Below are 18,788 nucleotides of genomic sequence, written 5' to 3' on the forward strand. Positions count from 1 at the left end.
ACTTTCTCTATACTACGTATATACGAGAAAGTAAAAAAGAAACTGATACGTCTTACACTTGATGCTGCCCAAAATAACAAACTCGGTTCGTTTCCCTTGTTATGCTATTCTCAGTATTACGGGAATTTCCTTTCCGGCATTTAATTGTTTTTAAAGTAATGTTGTGAAATGCGTGGGTGTTCCTGTGCGATTCTGAAATGACGGCTTATCTTGTTCATTCATAGCGAAAACTTTTGATATAAAATGGGTATTACAGCTTTTAAATAATTGAGTTGTAGATTTCTTGATTATCAGTTACAGGAAAGTTATATCCAACTGATGGTTTGTGCATGCATTATGATATTTGTGGTTGTTTGATTTTAAAAGTTAAAAAAAAAAAGCCTTGATCATGAATAAATTGTGCCTTGACTTTATGGGTATAATAAATTAAAAAGAGAAAAGAAAATACCGAAGTTTTAAATATATGTGGAATGTAAAGGACAGCTTCGTGTAGTAAAGTTTATAAAATTAAAGTAAAAAAATACCCTTAAAGTAAACTAAAGTTCCCCTTCCAAACCTCATGGTTTATGGGGTAAGTGAAGTGTAGTTCACCATATGAAGGGGTATGTGGTCAGAACTATGCCCAGCCGCCTGTACTTTCGCTAACGTAAATTACATTCCCATTAGAGCTCGGAGGACGGTCTATTGGTTTGAACACGGATTCGAACTCGATACTTACTGGTTAGCAGTCTAGCTCTCTACCGCTAGACCACTCAGTCCCAAAACTTACCTAAACATTTTATGAAAAAGCAATCAATATATATAAATATATAAAGTCTTTTCATTAACAAATAGGGCCTACTATCTTGACAGTGGAATTCCACTACATTATTGAAATCTTTAGACAAAGCATTATGTCGCCTAAGTTTATTTAGACAAATTTCGTTTCAGGATAGTGTCAATTCTTTTTTTTTAAGTACACATTAACCCCATTTATTGTATGCGTGAACAAAGAGGATTTCCGATTACTGCAGAAAAATGGCAGTATCGAAAACAGTACATTCTCGAGTATTGACCTAATCGATCCCAACTCAAACAGAACGATCCCAACATCCCCCCCCCACCCCGTTGTGTTGAAATAACACGAAGCCCATTATTTTCAGCGGCATCAGGCTGTGGAATATTCCAGATCGGATTACATTAGGCCTTGCAAGCAATCAACACGTTATCACACCACTGTTTCTCTTAGTGATCGGTTTTTATGGCTGTTCTAGATCACGTGACTTACAAGCAATCAACACGTTATCACTCCACTGTTTCTCTTAGTGATCGGTTTTTATGGGTGTTCTAGATCACGTGACTTACAAGCAATCAACACGTTATCACTCCACTGTTTCTCTTAGTGAACGGTTTTATGGGTGTTCTAGATCACGTGACTTACAAGCAATCAACACGTTATCACACCACTGTTTCTCTTAGTGAACGGTTTTATGGCTGTTCTAGATCACGTGACTTACAAGCAATCAACACGTTATCACTCCACTGTTTCTCTTAGTGATCGGGTTTATGGCTGTTCTAGATCACGTGACTTACAAGCAATCAACACGTTATCACACCACTGTTTCTCTTAGTGAGCGGTTTTTATGGGTGGTCTAGATCACGTGACTTACAAGCAATCAACACATTATCACTCCACTGTTTCTCTTAGTGATAGGTTTTATGGGTGTTCTAGATCACGTGACTTACAAGCAATCAACACGTTATCACTCCACTGTTTCTCTTAGTGAACGGTTTTATGGGTGGTCTAGATCACGTGACTTACAAGCAATCAACACGTTATCACTCCACTGTTTCTCTTAGTGACCGGTTTTATGGGTGGTCTAGATCACGTGACTTACAAGCAATCAACACATTATCACTCCACTGTTTCTCTTAGTGATCGGTTTTATGGGTGTTCTAGATCACGTGACTTACAAGCAACAAACACGTTCCCGTACAACTTTTTGTTTCAATATTATGTTTGTTATGGATTTAGTAAAGTAGATTATCCTTTCGAACCGTAGGTTCCGCGGTGCAGGTGAAGTAGAGCTCACATGTTTCATTGTCCACGGCACATGAAGGTATAGTTGGGGTGAGCACTTTGCCCAGTTATAAGTTCCCCTTTTGAACCGTACAGTCCATGTGTTAGGTGAAGTAGAGTTAACCTATTTCATTGTCCGCGGCACATGAAGTGATAGTGTGGTCAGCACTATGCCCAGCCGCCTGTACTTTCCCTAACGTGAGCTTGGTACCCATCAGTAGAGCTGAGTGGACTCAGGGACGTTCCACTGACTTGAACCACACTATCTCTTCATATGCCGAGGTCACAGTAACAGGTTAACTCTACTTCACTTGCGTAATGGACCGTCGGGGTCGAAAAGGAACCTTTACTTTATTTCTACATAGTTTACATGGTGTCTATTAGCATCAAGTAAGATGTAAGATAGGTCACTCCAATTTTATATTTACTTGTGCAAAACATAGTTGATGGCGAAAGTGCATGAAAATAATTCCACAGTAAATACGATTGTAACACGAATTCGTAGAAATGTGTTTCGTTTTTGTTCAAGAGAGCAAGCTTACAATATATAAAAAACGCTCCATTATTTTCTATTGGGTATAAAAATATATAATTCTTCCATACAATAGCTGGGCAAATTGTCTTTGGATTGGAAAAAAATTTGGAAAATTACTACGTAATACTTAAGCTTATAAGATGCACAGCAAAAAATGTAACAATGCGTTCAGCAAATTTCCTTCTCCATACAAGTAAAAAAAAATATTTAAGTTTATTTCATGTATCTCAATAATCTTTTTATCAGCCCGTATCTTTATTTTTTTCTTCTACAATTTCCAGCTCTATGTTTCCTTCCTATCTCCTGCTTGCGACATATACGTAGAGATATTGAAAAAAAATGGTTTGTATTGGGAGAAAAGCGCTACACTTTCTGCGCAAGTGAGGCTTCGGAAACACGATTAAGCCTCTGAGCTGGTATGTCTTTCTCAAGTGTCGCGAGCAGTGTAGGGAGAGATAGGATGTCGTCTGCTAAAGTAATCATATTCTGGTCAGTTGCGTGGTTGCTTAGTCTGTGGTAGACGGGCGGTTAATGTGTGTGGTGGTTGGGTCAAGGAAGTACATGTACAATTTAACGATTCATAAAAAAATGTCACAAACAATTTAAAAAAAAAAACAACAACAAAATCGATCTTAGGAAAACGATACATCTGATAATAACAGGTTTGAACCGGAAGTAACGTCTGGACATCGCCTCCACTGAATGCTGGGAGTTTAAGGCTTCTCTAAACTCTTGAGACGAAGAAGCAGCCAGTGTTTCCCAGAGCCTAGCTGTCTCTACTCGAATTGTTTCTTCCACGGAAAAACTCATTGACAATAGGGCTTCACGGTTTTTTCCCCTTTTGGAAACATACAGATTTACCTCCCTTTTGAAACAGTCACAGCTTTATCTCACACTGGAAACAGTCAGATATTTCTCTTTTGAAACAGTCACATATTTTCTCCCTTTAAAAACAGTCACATATTTTCTCCCTATTGAAACAGTCAAAGGTTTCTCTCCCTTTTAAAACAGTCACAGATATCTCTCTTATTTAAAACAAACACACCAAATTGTTGGAATCAGATATGTTTGCTCTCCCCCTAAAATAGCCCCACCGATAATTCCCTCCCCCCCATCATTAATACAGTTATACTTTTACCTCTAAAACAAGTACATATTCAATTTCCTTACAAAACAGTCAACCGTTTCTTTCCCTTTAATCAAAGAAGCCACGATTTGCAACAAAAATGTAGCCAGTGTTTCTCTCCCCCCCCCCCCCCCTTCCCGAAAGAAGGTCTACGGCCTACCGAAGGAAATGGAATTTATAAAGAAAATATATACTTTTATCAGTGTCCGCCCCCCCCCCCCGGAAAGTTAGTCCCCCCCCCCCCCCCCCATCGAAACTGTCAAATAACCCCCCGGGAGAAAAAATTCTGGAAGTAACACTGAGTGTAGCGGTAGACACCTAGATCAAGATCTACGTCACAAAACATTTTACCATTACTACCGATCTGCGTCAATATTGTTGAACTTACAACACTTTGTAAAAGATAAAATACTTTGTGCACGATTTAAAAAAAAAAAATCTTTAATAATCCCAACGGTCTCAGCTACCATTAGCAGAAAAATTAAGCCTACACAAGAATAAAAACCCATTATAGATCATTGCGCATGCGCAGAAATATTGCTAGGCAGGCAGGAAGTATTCCCTTCCGCGTAGAAATTTCGAAGAAAATAACAGTAACGATTTTCCTCACGTTGTAACAAAAATAAAAAATAATAAAAAAAGCATTAAAATAAAAACCATCCACGGGAGAGAATGAAGTAGTCTACTTTCTTCCCCCTCTCTTTAGAGTAGCTTCCCTTTGGGATTGCTTGTTGGTGCAGACGGCGACACCTGCCAGTTACCGCCATCAAATATGCAGACGTCGGGTGTCGGAAAAATTGCTTGGTAATGTACTGGCGTCACGTTGTGCTGGGCTTTATGTTTTGGGGTCGGAGGTTTCCAGCATTCATTTTTAAAAACATCAGCGCTGGTCGGATGGAAAAATGTTCTAAAAAAAGTTAATGCGTATGAGTTTAGTTTTATGTTTATCGTTTATGGGTTAGGGAGAGAGGTCGATAGGCTTTAAGGATAAATGTTGAAAGCGGATAGTTTGTGTAATCGTTATTCGAGGAAGGTTTCGACCGATAGTCTTCATCAGTTTGCAGCGGGATGATTATAAAAGTAACGATTCGTCTTTAGACATAATGTTATAATGGGCAGATGAAGTAAATTTCTTGTTTCTTGACCTAGCTATATGAAGGTATAATATGGTCAGGACTATACTTAGTCGAACGTGAGTTTAGTACCCATCAGAGCTGGGTGGACTCAGGGACGTTTCATTGACTTGAACCCGGATTAGAACTCCAGACTTTCGGGTTAGCAGTTCAGCGCTCTACCGTTAGACCACACCATCCCATTATTGTATGAATATGGTGCTAACAAATAAAACATTCGGATGAAATGTTAAACATTTGGCATAAAGAAACTGGTATACAGCGTGATGATGTTTTTGAGTAGAACACGCTTTTAACATTTAATAAAACAATACAAAACATTAACGTTCTATTTAATCGACTTAACTACAACACATTCAAGATAACTTCTAAAGAAATGGATATGGTACAACATCTTGATGAGTTGTATTCTGTAAACGTTCACATCCACTCAGAGAGTTTCAAGCGCAAATGGAGAAATTAAATTATAAGCAAATCTAATTTCAAGAGCCGGTGTTTAATGAAAATCTGAATTGATTGGATTCTAACTGCACAGATTTCTGGAAAGTTTAAAAAAAGGAGGAATAATAGAGTGAATGGGAGGGGGGGGGGGAGTCTGATGGGGGAAAATACAGGGAGGTGTAAAGATAGAGAGAGGTTATTGAGTGCAGTTTTTTTTTTTTTGTGTAACTGTCGTGTGAAGTTGGGTGATGGTGATGTGTGTGATGGTAATTTGTGTGATGGTAAGGTGTGCATGTAATCTGTGATGGTAGTGTGATGATAGTGTGTGTGTGATGGTGATGTGTGTAATGGTAATGTGTGTGATGGTAGTGTGTGTGATTGTAGTGTGTGTGATGGTGATGTGTGTGATGGTGATGTGTGTGATGGTAATGTGTGTGATGGTAATGTGTGTGATGGTAATGTGTGACGCTAATGTGTGATGGCATTGTATGAGGGTATTGTGTGTGATGATAAAGTGTGATGGTAATGTATGTGATGGTAGTGTGTGATGGTAATACGTGTGACGGTCGTCTGTGTTAAGGTAATTTTTGTGGTAGTAATCTATGAAGGTAATCCGCGTGATGGTTATATGTGTGATGGTAACCATCGTCATAGCGTATGCAATGAGGTGCGTTAATATGTTGAATATTATGGCGGAGTTTCTGACGATTGATACTGGCGTATATGTTAAAACTGATGTGCCGGTTTATGCTATATTGTATGGTTATGATGTGTTATAATGATGATATGCTAGTGACGATAAGCTATGAAATTTGTCATGATAAATTTCGCGATGGTTATGACAATCATGTAGTACGATTATACACTACACGAAAATGGCAATAAAAAAAAAAACTAATCGCAATAAACCCAACGACGATAAACGATAATGCAACGATGATGTGTACGACGACGAGAAAAGAGAGGACAAGACGCGTGGAATAAGCTTAACCGGCAATAAAAAAAAATAACGGGAAGGATTACAGGATATTAAGCCGAAGTCTAATTGAAAGTTTGAGTTGACGGTTCCAGCGGTCGGAGCCTCGATTTCAATACCGCGCGTGACCGGAATAGGGCCGGAGATTTTAGAAGCAGGTTGCGCTACTTACGATGAGAAGAGAGAAAAATGAGATGGGGGAGGGGAGGGTGGGATTTGCTAATGGTGTTGCTAATAGGCGTGGGGTTGAAAGTTGTAAGGGGGGGTAGTCGTATAAGATCTTCTTTTTAAAAGAAAAACCTCTCTAAAATCTATCCGGAAAAAAAATGTTAATCCATGCTATTAAATGCTAGAATAAATTTTAAGTATGTAGTATATTACAGCATTGAATCAATTAAAAAAGCAAAAAAAAAAAAAGGATACAACAAATAATTACTGCTTTGGGTGCAAGGGTGGTCGAGAGATATATCGAAAATATTCAAAGAAAAACGGAGGGTTTATGCTTGAATCCGTAAATGAGTCGTTTCTAGAATACATGTTTTTTTGGGTTATAGATACAGATTTAAACTACTTCATCTTTTCCATCTACCTACTAGTCGAGAAGGTTCTTGTTTTACACAATTTAAACTCTTAATAAAATATTTTAAAGATCTTAATGGTTAAAAAAAATCTAAAACATTTGTTAGAGATATCGATACTGATACATTTCGTATATCGTGAAGTTGAATAACAAAAAAATATTTTGTGTTTTTGTGTTTTTATCTTTATATAATCCAATTAGAAGTATCACATTTTTTGCGATAAACACACCATTTTTTTAAAAGAAAAAGCTAGTTGTATTTATCGCTACACCATATTAGTTGTAACTAAATTTTTAATCACGTGACCAAAAGTAGCGTCGCTGCTGGGCATTTCCTGTTTCATACCGCGCATGCCCAACAGCTATGCCGGCATCATGTGGTTTAAAAAAAAAGAAAACAGGGGTTACTTCCCTTTCGGATGTTAGTGAGTGTGCCGGTCTGCTCGTGCGTGTGTGCGTATTTTCCTGTGCGTGTGTGTGTGTATGTAATCGCCTGTGCGTGTGTCTAATGCATGAGTTAGAGAGAGAGAGAGAGAGAGATGGAGCGAGTTGGCTGGGGGGGGGAGGGATAAAAGGGAGATCATGCCTTAATAAAATATGAACCAGTTTAAGCAATGCGTGAAAAGCATTTCTATTCACACGGCCATTGTTTCATAGATCTATAGGCTTGTGTTGCTTAGCAACTGTAGATGAATATTCTCACCAAGGTCGCTAAACGATTTTAAGCAGTGGTTGCAGACTCCAGAGTTATTCGTAACAAAAATAGGTAGAAACGAATGCTGCATGAAATGGGTGTAGCAGTATAGTTCCTTTGTTTTTCTGATAAAGTTTTTCTATCGCTTGTACGGTGCATGAAAACTCACTAAACGATACGAGATTATGTTGTCTGATGTGCTAATGGTATGATGCTAATGGTAAGATACTAAAGGAAGGACTGAAGTTGCAAAACGGGATACTGCAGTTGCAATGTGGGATACTGCAGGTGCAATGTGGGTTCTGCAGGTGCAATAAATGTGGTATAATGAAGTTGCAGTGTGGCATAATGACGTCGAAACGTGGGCATAATTTACCACTTGAAGTTGCAGTTTGGCATAAAGAAGTTGTAATCTGGGATCATTTGAGTATATGGGACTGCATGGTCGAACGATAGACAGCTGACCTAAATATTTCGAGTTCGGATCCCGGACTCGAGTATATAGGACGTCCTTGAGCCTGCTCAGCTTTAATGGGTACCTGACTTACTTTATGGAAAGTAAAAGTGGCAGGGCATTATAGGTGGAGAACATTGTCCCGAAGTCACAGAAACAGGTGAACTCTATTTCACCTATCATAAGGACCGTCAGGCTTGGGAGGGTTACTTTACTTCTATTATGTTGGGTATGAGTTATTTTTTGTTTTGTTTAGAAAATAGAGCACGTGAGGATCAGGGTTTGTCAGTGGTTGTTGATAAAACGGGTTTGTGTTGGTTTAGTAACAGGGTTCGAAATGGACGGCCTGGTTACATAGTAGAGCATTAGAGTTCCAGACTGAAAGACTCGCATTCGAATCCCATAGTCCATAGGAAATCCCTGATGGGTACCCCACTCACATTATGAAAAACAAAGGCGGCCTAGTACGATATATGCTGAGGTAATTAATACAGGTGAACTCTTCTTAACTCTCTCTTCATCTGAAAAAATATGACCATGATGAGTAGGAAGATAAATGTGACTATTATCCTAAGCCTTTGAATAGAGGGAGGGGTTAACAAAACTATTTGCATGGATGCACAAAGAATAGTTCCAGGCGTGACCGGTATTCGAACTCGAGACCACTCAACGGATCATCCACAAGTCAACAGACAACAAAATGACTCACTCATCCGTAGATTTATTTGTTGTGTTTGATATGCAGGATAAAAAAAAAAACTAAACAAACAACAACGGTAAAAACAGAGTTATTGACAAATCAATGTTAGTCCAAACTATCTATACTCATTACATCCTTTCAACCTCGCTTGTTTAGAAATAATTCCATGATGGAGTTATCGAACCTTACACAAGGGACCTAATTTTACATGAAGTGTGTACCTATACTAAAAAAAAAATCTTGCTTCCGCAAGGGGAATAATCCGGGGGAAACAAACCGTTTTCTATTGAACTAAACTCTGGATGAAAGCCCTCCCCGTGAGGGCAGCATTTGATTTGGGCGACCATCAAATGCTACGATTAATCTCGAGTTAATAATTGGTGTCTTTGATGTAGGTGCGGGATGAAGCCCACTAAACAAACATTCATCAACCGTTAGAATTCCTGACACACAAAAAAGGATTTGTGTTGTGTACGTTCATTTACCTAATTATTTTTTGTTGTGGTGGGGGGGGGGGGATTTTCTTTTATTTTAGTGCCAATGTTTTCTTTTATTCATCTACACAGTTGTGTAGATTATGTGTAGTTATCGCCCCTTTTGAAAAAAAAAGTATTTTTGTAGTGAACTGTAGTCTACGTTCGTTTATTTAATTATGTGTGTGTGTTTGTAGGAGGGGGTGTGAATGGATCTTCTTTCATTTTAGTGCCAATTTTTCTTTCATTCATCTACACTGCTGTTTATATTATGTGAAGTTATCCCCCTTTTGAAACCACTTTATCAAATTACTAAAGTAAACATTTAGAAGTGCACAATAAAGGTGGGTAAAGGTGAGAGGTGGGGTGGTAAGTTTAAGCAATGTTAGTTTATTTTCCTCTTGACTTTACTAATGAACTTGGCGCTTAAGTCAATTTTTTAACACAATTCAAGTAAAACCAAGTTCTAGATCCTATCGAATGAAAGAAGTTTATGTTCTTTACCTAATTCAAACGGTTTAGCCCCCCCCCCATATGACCCACCCCGCCTTGTTTTCCACTTTTTCTATTTTTAAAAAAGCTTCAAATAATTGCTTCTTATAATTCAAGTTCTTAATTAGATTTATTTGGATAGTCACATTTTATAGTGAAAAGTAAATCTCTCCCTTTTTCTCAATAATTCATATTTAAACAAAATGGTAATTACAATAATATGAAGAGGAACGTCAGGGGTAGGGGTGTGGGTAATGAGGTGTATACCCGTATCTATGGATAGATATATCACTGATATCATGGGTAGGGGGATGTAAATTATCGGGAGGATTAACGCCGAGGGGGGGGGGGGGGAAGAGGTGTATCGTATTTCTGGATAGGTGTATCACTGATATCACGGGCAGGGAGGTGTAAGTTGTGGGGAGATGTAACGCGCGATAATAGCAGAAATCGACCCCAAAGCGCATAACTTTGTTTATCCAGCCGACGGAAAAGGTAACCACTTACACCATGTTTAATTTCCCCGACTACATCATTCGTCCCGTTTTTCACACCAACTGTTCTATTTATAGCCACAATTAAACGATAATTGGCCCAACCGATTAGACGTACCACAGTTGACAGACACTCGTGTGGCTGTCAATGATGACTCGGGATGCGCAATCTGTCACGTCACAATTACACAATCCCCCCCCCCCCACTCCACTACCTCCCCCCACCCCTCATCCTCCACACACTTCAAACAATTCAATTTTTTTGCACTAACGCCGACTCTTTCATCTCCCCGAGAACGTGATTTACAAAAAGCCGTTATTTTCTCTCTTTCACCGCCCCCTTCCCTCCCACCTCCTTATCGGATATGATATTGACCCACATGCGCTAGTGGTGTCATTGTCATTGGCAGTTGGCTCGTGGACAATTTTTTTTCACCTGTTTCTCCAAGTCGTGATGTCATTTCCTATGTCATTTGACGATCAAGTTTAATAAAAGATTATGAAAGGTGTGTGTGTGTGTGTGTGAGAGAGAGTGTGTGTGTGTGTGAGCATGTGTTTTCCAAAAGAGAAAATAGAATGACAATTGATGGGGATTTAGCTAAAGAAGCCGCAAATTTGCCCCCACCCCTAAAACTCGGGGGCCCCTGACTACAGCCCTCTCAGCCCCCCCCCCCCCCCACTTCTTAATCCGCTACTGATCTAGTGGTCATTTAGATTCACTGCCTGTTTTTGACGTATTACTGGACAACTGCACACGCATGCGCAACGACTGCTGGTGATGTGTCAACACAGCCCTCAATGCATGCACCACTGCTGGTGATGTGTTGAGTGGTGCATGCGTTGATTCCACACAGATTCAACCAGGCGTGGTCCAGCGTTTGTAACGATATTTCACGCATGACTGAACTCCTGGTTATCGTGAAATCGATCCTTCACACGTGCTATTTCCGAAATTCAGAAAATAATATATTACAAAACATTAGCTCGGATTTGTACATCATATATAGTGTGGTTTAGGTGTAGAAGTCAAAAACGTAACCATCAAGATAACAGCTAAGCTCAATATTTTAAATTTCAAGCGTCAAAATATAACAGTCTTCACGCATATTCATACTTGGTTCAACATTTTCAACATACTACACAATATGGCAACAACTCTTAACCGAAACCCATATACACATACAGTATATCAGCCAAAGTATCTTAAATTCACACAAAAGTTTGAACGGGAATCACTAGCCTACAATGTTTCTCTTTCTGTTAACACCAATCACCATTAGATCTTTTACGATACAAGCAGCTCTGAATAATTAAACCCATTTCATTAGGTTATCTTAGATTAACCACCGTGATGTAATTTGAAACAACGATACTTAAACTCTTTAGAATGAATAATCTTCATCAAACTTCAATCCCGTTTATCGATATGATATTTCATTTTCAATTCTCAGTATACTATTTCTATCCCAATCGCCAGTATACTATTTCTATCCCGAATCAAGAGTTTACTAAATATATCTGAATCACGAGTATACTATTTATATTCCAATCACGCATGCATTATTTATATCCATATCATAACTACACTATGTTCCAATCACGAGTACGCTAATTATATCCCAATCACAAGTACGCTAATTATATCCCAATCAAGTGTCCACTACTTACATCCCTAGATTGTCGGCAACCGACAAAAGTTGAGCTTTCTGAGGTGGCTGTCCCATGTGTCTTGGGCACACAAAAAAAGAAAAGATAATAATCACGAGTACACTAATTATATCCTAAACACAAGTGCCCTAATTATATCCCAGTCACGTGTGCCCTATTTCTATCCCAAATCACGTGTGCACTATTTATACATCAGTCACGAACGCTCTATATTTATCCCAGATACAAGTACATTTTTTCCCTGCCACTTCCCACCCACCCGACTCATAGACCTACAACCTTTTCACATATACTTGTGTCATAACTCCTTACAATTATCGATCTATTGATCGAAACAAAGCAAAAAAAAACACAACACAACAAACTGCCATACCTCTTAAACATAGACAGGTCATGTCAAGTCAATAACTAGCTCTCATTATACCTCTACAGCGTTCACAGCTAACAGACAAGGCATGACTAGTCAAAACATTTAAAAAAATAATAATTACAGTAATTATTATAAAAAAATGAGTTGTTAAAAAAGTTACAAGTTCAGCCCGTCTTATTTTCTCGGAGGGTAAATTCCCTCGCTCAAATTGTCGTCTGTTACAACGACAAGCTCGTGTTGTAATTTTTTTTTGTTTAATTTCGTTTGCCACCGGCGTTTTACATTACACCAAGGGGGAAAAATTAATTAAATAAAAAATCGATACCAATAACTGGAAACATTACGGCCGTGGCACGGTGAACACTGTGTGTATCGTTGCAGCGATACAGCGTCAGTGATATGAAAGTAATCGATACCAGCGGAGCTGGGTCGAGAAAGATGGTTTCTGTATTTGATTAGTGATAGATTTAATTAGGCGTGTACATTTTTAGGATTGTGTGTGGGGGGATGGGGAAGGGTGTTTACTGTGTAGTAGCTTGAAATTTTACGGTAAAACCTGTAAAATGCAGGCGTGATTATATGCGGGTTTGGATAGAATCGACCCATGTCTTGTTTGTGAGGTTTTGGCGCTTTCTTCTTCTTCTCCTTCTTCTTCTTAGTTCTTAATTTTTAGTGTTGGAAGGGATCGAACCTTATCTGCCAGAGGGTTTGAACTCGAGACTTTTTTTTCGAATTTTAACAAACATGAGCTTTGCCAACTCGACCACGCCTCCAACACAATTAGGTAATCGTTTCAACTGGCCATGCGCCATTGAGGCCATTGACTCCGATTTCAGCCTGCTTTTCTTTTTGGATTTTGCTTCCATAGCCTGTGTCCAACCAAGAACAAACTACAAGGCAGCAGTTGTTTGGTTTTGGAGTTGTCTCTCGTAGAAGAGTGGCTGTCCCCAGCTGTCGAACTTCATCTGCCCAAAGGTTCGAACTGGAGACTTTTCAGTTTAGCACCCATGAGCTTTACCGACTCGACCACGCCGATCCCTTTTGGCGTTTTAAGTGTCACCTTATTTCTCGGCAATTGACTTATCACATGTCACGTCAAGTCACGCCATACGCGTCACGGCATGTCACGGGCATTGTTTACACTGTCACATTCAGCCGTCACAGTTTCATATTCTATCCTTGTTTATATAAGTGGGGGGTGGGGGGGGGGGGGTTGAGGTGGGGGAGGGGGAGAGGAAGGGGGAGGAGAGGGTCCACTTTTTTAATGCCTATAGAACGTTTAAAGATTAAATTATATTTGCTGTGTAGAAAACAAAAATCAATAAACAACAAAGAAATGTAGAAAACAAAAGTAGACAGGAAATAATTATCGTCTAGACGGTAACACTTTAGCTAAGTAAATAGTGGTAAAACCAATATAAAAGCATGTTTTTAGTTTTATTTATCTAAGAAGACATTTTTAATGTTGTCTAATTTAAAGCTAATGATTTTGTTTTTGTGTCGAAACATCGATTGTTTAGAACGTTTCTTTAAAAAAAAATCGTTTGTTATCGATGATCGAACTTGTATGCACATATATGTTAATATTTAATGCTTTATTCTGAGTCATCTCTGTTCCTTTTTATGCTTGGGTTGGTACACGATTAATGCTTGGTTTGGTACACAATATATAAAGAAAAACAAAATAGTTTAGTAATTATCTCCCCTTAAAGATAAAAAAAAACCCCACGAAGTTCTCAAATTCTCATTGAAAGTCATTTTTTATTTATGTATAGTGCTAATCAAACATGAAATAGTCTTTAGAATAAAAAATTTAATCAATAAAATATTTTAAAAATTTTCCTGATTAAAAAAAAAAAAAAAAAACAAGGAACATTTGTTTACTTGAAGTGTACGCACGTATTCCGTCAAATAAATTTCTTGAACTTAAAAAAAATAATTGGCAAGAATAAAAAAAAAAAGCTCCCCAAAGCCCGTGTCGTAAGGCCATCTTTCAGAAGAACATAATTAATGAACGCGCGTGCAAATTAATTTCCTCAGACTGAAGTGCTGTTAAGAAATGCATTGCCTTCTAACCGGATTTTGAACGCCGTCTGCCTTCAGGCTCTTGCAGACGTACCGGGTGTGCGCATGCCAATTATGTGGGATTAGGAAGACGGATTGGAAGAAAGAAAGAGATAGAAAAAAAAAACAGACAAATCTATTGAGAGAGGGATATAGAGCTGAACAGTTGTGGAAAGCTTGTGACAATCTGTCTGCGTTTTGTCTTCATTTTTCTGTAGTCTGTCCCTGAGAGTTTGGCTGACACCACATGCGCGCTGTTTTATTGGATTGGGAATTTTTTTCGGGAATCCCCGATCTAAATCTATAATTAGACACTTGGGGGATACACAATGAATGTTCATAAAAATCATGATTATTTGAAGAAAAAAAAAAGGCCGATGATTTTAAGAGAAAAAAAATTAACGAAATAAAGAAGAAAATCTACGAAATGGGAGATGTTTTGAGGTCTAGAGCACTCGATGGCTAATACGAAATTCTAGAGTTCAGCTTCTATACTTAATGTTAACGGAAAAAAGTCACAGGAAAAAAGCCACCAAGAAAAAGTCACAGAAAATAAGTCACAAAAATCTTCTAAATATTACTATACGCATTCAACCTAGGTATATACATCTAAAATGTTTACACTACATTTAATTAAACGTATGTTGATTTGCACTTCGTAAATAATTAATACATACACAGTGCCGGCGACAGGTTATTTAGCGCCCTAGGCAAAACTTATTAAAACGCCCCCTTTCACACAAATTAATTACAAAAACATATGTATAAGAATACAATTAATTAAAAGTGACATATTAATTTATTATCAATTGCATACACGTTATAAGTAGACACCAAACTATTTTGTTTAGAACTTCTGCTCTATATAATTTTTACAATAGAAAATAATAACTTAAAGTTGTATTTATATGTAAGCGGTCAGCCTAAGGTGCAGGAATTTGAAACAGAGGCGTAGCGACCCTTCCCGGCGCCCGGGTACATACTTTCAATTTGGCGCCCAGCTCGGGAGCAAACTTTCGATTTGCACCCCCCCCCTCGAATTTTTCATTTGCACCCCCACCCCCCCTCAAACTTTCGATTTGCACCCCCCCTCGAACTTTTCATTTGCACCCCACCCTCAAACTTTCAATTTGGCGCCCCCCCCTAAGGTCGGCGCCCGGGGACATATGTCCCCCCCCGCCCCCCCCCCCCCCCCTCGCTACGCCTCTGATTTGAAATGAATGTAAAGTTAAGCCTTAAGAAACGAATTATCTCTGATTTGAAGATCCAAATACCAAAATTTTATTCAAGGGAAATAACTTTTACCAGAATAACTAAATTAACCAAGTTTAACTAAGACATGCTTCATAATCACAAGAAAACGCTCTAAATTTCATTACTTAATAATTAATACAAATTCTTTTTATATTTGATATGTAACTCTGTAAAAACAATATATTTTACCTATTGAATACTTAACTGTAGGTTGTGATTTAAAGTTAAAAAACGTTAGCTTAATTATAACATACTTCTATTCAATTTTGATGACATACATTTTTATATATCGGGAATATCTGTTACTTTTTTTGACATTTTTGGATCCCTAATTAAGGGACGCCTTTCACGACATGACATAAAAAAAATTCATAAAAAACGTTTTAATAACAAGCTTTTATGTAATGATGCACTAAAAAGTAGAAAATAAATTATAGACTACTATTTAAATAACTATAAAGAAAAGCGTGGGTCACTTTAGTATCTATTGGATACCTTTACTAATGTTAAGGAAGACACCCACGCTTTTCTTTATAGTTATTTAAATAGTAGTCTATAATTTATTTTCTACTTTTTAGTGCATCATTACATAAAAGTTTGTTATTAAAACGTTTTTTATGAATTTTTTTTTCAGTACTTTACATGTTTTATTTACAATAGAGTTACATGACTAAAAACCATTGCGCGCCTACTGAACATCACGTTCAGTAGGCGCGCAATGGTTTTTGAACGCAGCCATTACGTGATGGCGCAGCTATTGAAGGTGATGACGCGTGTGGTGTGGTTGGCTAGACATGCCTACTAATTCGGTCCAAATTTTTATTGATTCATAAAAAATTAATTAGGCATCCGATTAAGTCAAATTTAGTTTCAGATTGCATTGTCTTCATGTCTTGACCCACGTGCCAACTGTGAATCGTATCGGTCAAGTAGAACTGTCCGAATTTTCACTCCTGCGTTTCCGTCTAGACAGACTGACGACTGACGAGGAAGTGAGTTAAATAAAAGCTTGTAATAAAAATGGTTGATGATCCATAATGTTTCCTAGCTTTGTTAACAGGACTTTCTCGTCGATATTATCACGGACACACGGAGTTAACAGATGATGACCTTAAAGAGGAAATTTATCCTAATGCATCTCAAGATGATTTTAATCGTCGTAATTCCAGAATAGCGGGTTTATTAAAAATATGGTATCAGCTGACATGGACATGACTCAGCTAGAAGCATTCCTTTCTGCCCAGACAAGAAAGAAGGAGGGTGGTCTGTCTGAAGAGCAAGCTGCTGCTCTTAGGAAATTTTGGAAAGCTAACAAGGCTAAAATTCACGATAGCATAGTCTCACAAACCATGTGGGGAAACACTCTGCAGAAAGTGTCCTGGCGTGTGGATTTGAAATCTCAGTCACTTAACCTTGAACAAATAAATATTCCAACTGCTATCATGGAGATTCATTTAGCAGACAATTTAAATAAACCAAAGGGACCAGAAGTAGTGAGATTTGAAATGGATGAAAACAAGGTCAACGATATGCTGAAAAATATGCATGAAATAGAAGAGGAATAAACAAACTTGCCAAAAAATAGACGATGAAAAATTAATTATATATATTAATTTAAAAAAAAAAGGGACGCCTTTCAAAATACGGTTTGCTGTTTTAGACATTGCTAGAATTATTGATGAAATATAAAAAAAATGCATTCTCATTTCTCTATTACCAATCAGACTCCACTAGACTCTAGACCCCCAGCTACAAAACAGCCGAATAAAAATTATGTCTCTTTAACACCCTGATACCTTATACCTACGAAACCGAATCAGCAACAGCCCTCATCAAAACTTACCAAACAAGTACAATACTTTGAGCACCCCATCATTACAAAACTCTATACAACAGGACAAATTTCTAATTCAAAATGAGAAAAAACGAGACATACAAGCCCTATTAAAATTAGATAACCGTTTAAAATGTGCGAAATTTAAACACGAACTTATTTCATCGTTTTCTACATCAACTATGTGACACCAAATTAGGCAGGTGTGGTTGCATTTTCACCATCGCAAATTAATATAGGCCTATATAGACCTAATTTTGGGGTGGGAGTGGGGGGGGGGGAGGGGGTCAAAATTGATAGTTCGTCCTGGGCCCCGAAAAAGATCGCCACTCCTTTTTAAAAGTTATTAATTATTAGGTACTTTTTGATAATAGCGATTTAACCATTTTGCACCCCATGTAGGAATGGCGCCCTAGGCGACCGCATAGTACGCCTTATAGGTAGCGCCGGCCCTGTACGTACAAGTATTAACAAATTACATGCAACCTACTCATTTGTGACGTTTTTCCCTGTTTTTTTAGTTTTTTCCTACAATCATACACGTCTTTAGTCCAATCTTTTTTTTAAATAAAATTTCTGACATGCTATTTCGAAGCATCACCTATCAACCTAAACTTAAAGCAACAGATGGGCTGTAACTCACTTCTACGGGCTTTCAGAGTACTTCAATTATATTTTTAAAAAAATAATTCTTGAGTTCTTGTAAAATTCTCCTCAAAACCAATTAAAAAAAAAAAAACTAATGTTCTGTTTTTTCAGACATTAACTATTGCCAAAAATAAAATTAAAAGTCTTCAAAATTAATGCGTACATTAGTACTCAGAGTGCAGTATCGACCAAGGAGAGACAAAGTATTGTCATTATAAAACAATTTTTTAATACGGAGTTTTGAGTAATCGATTGCTGAAGGGCGAAAGTTTTCTGTGGAGGCAGTACTTTTATGTTGAAGGAAAATCGTTGTTTTCAATTAAACGAAATTTTAAATTTTTTTACGCGATTTAGAGTGTAAAGTTTGTAAAGAAAAATTTAATAATATTGTAATATGGATTTGAAAAAAAAAAGAAATCATTTCATGTGATTTAGAAAATCCTTTTTAAAGTGCAATTATATTTTGATGTTTAGGATGGGTATGCACTTGTTTGTGATTTTCGTCGTGCAGATAGTACTTGTTACTGACACTGTGACATTATTAGATCTTACTGGCATGGTATTGATATTTGTTGTCACCGACATTATGACAATCGTAACTCTCACTGACGTTATGACAATTTTAACTCAAAGTGACAGGGTGACAATAATAGCTGTCACTGGCATGGTGAAACGTCACCAATATCACCTATACACAAGAAGATTAGAAGCATCACCCCTTTTAAGGATAGAAAGCGTCACCTCATACACAAGATTAGCAGCGTCACCCCATACACCAGATTAGAAGCGTCAC

At 37.8% G+C, this 18,788-nt stretch overlaps 1 pseudogene; it reads left to right on the forward strand.

Annotated features, from left to right (window-relative positions):
• The first annotated feature begins 559 nt into the window (after positions 1 to 559).
• Positions 560 to 17,078, forward strand: LOC131945977 (COMM domain-containing protein 1-like; annotated as a pseudogene).
• Positions 17,079 to 18,788: the final 1,710 nt, after the last annotated feature.

This window comes from Physella acuta, unplaced genomic scaffold (assembly GCF_028476545.2).
Source record: "Physella acuta isolate Inbredline_101_S28 unplaced genomic scaffold, ASM2847654v3 ptg000542l, whole genome shotgun sequence".
Taxonomy (NCBI): domain Eukaryota; kingdom Metazoa; phylum Mollusca; class Gastropoda; family Physidae; genus Physella; species Physella acuta.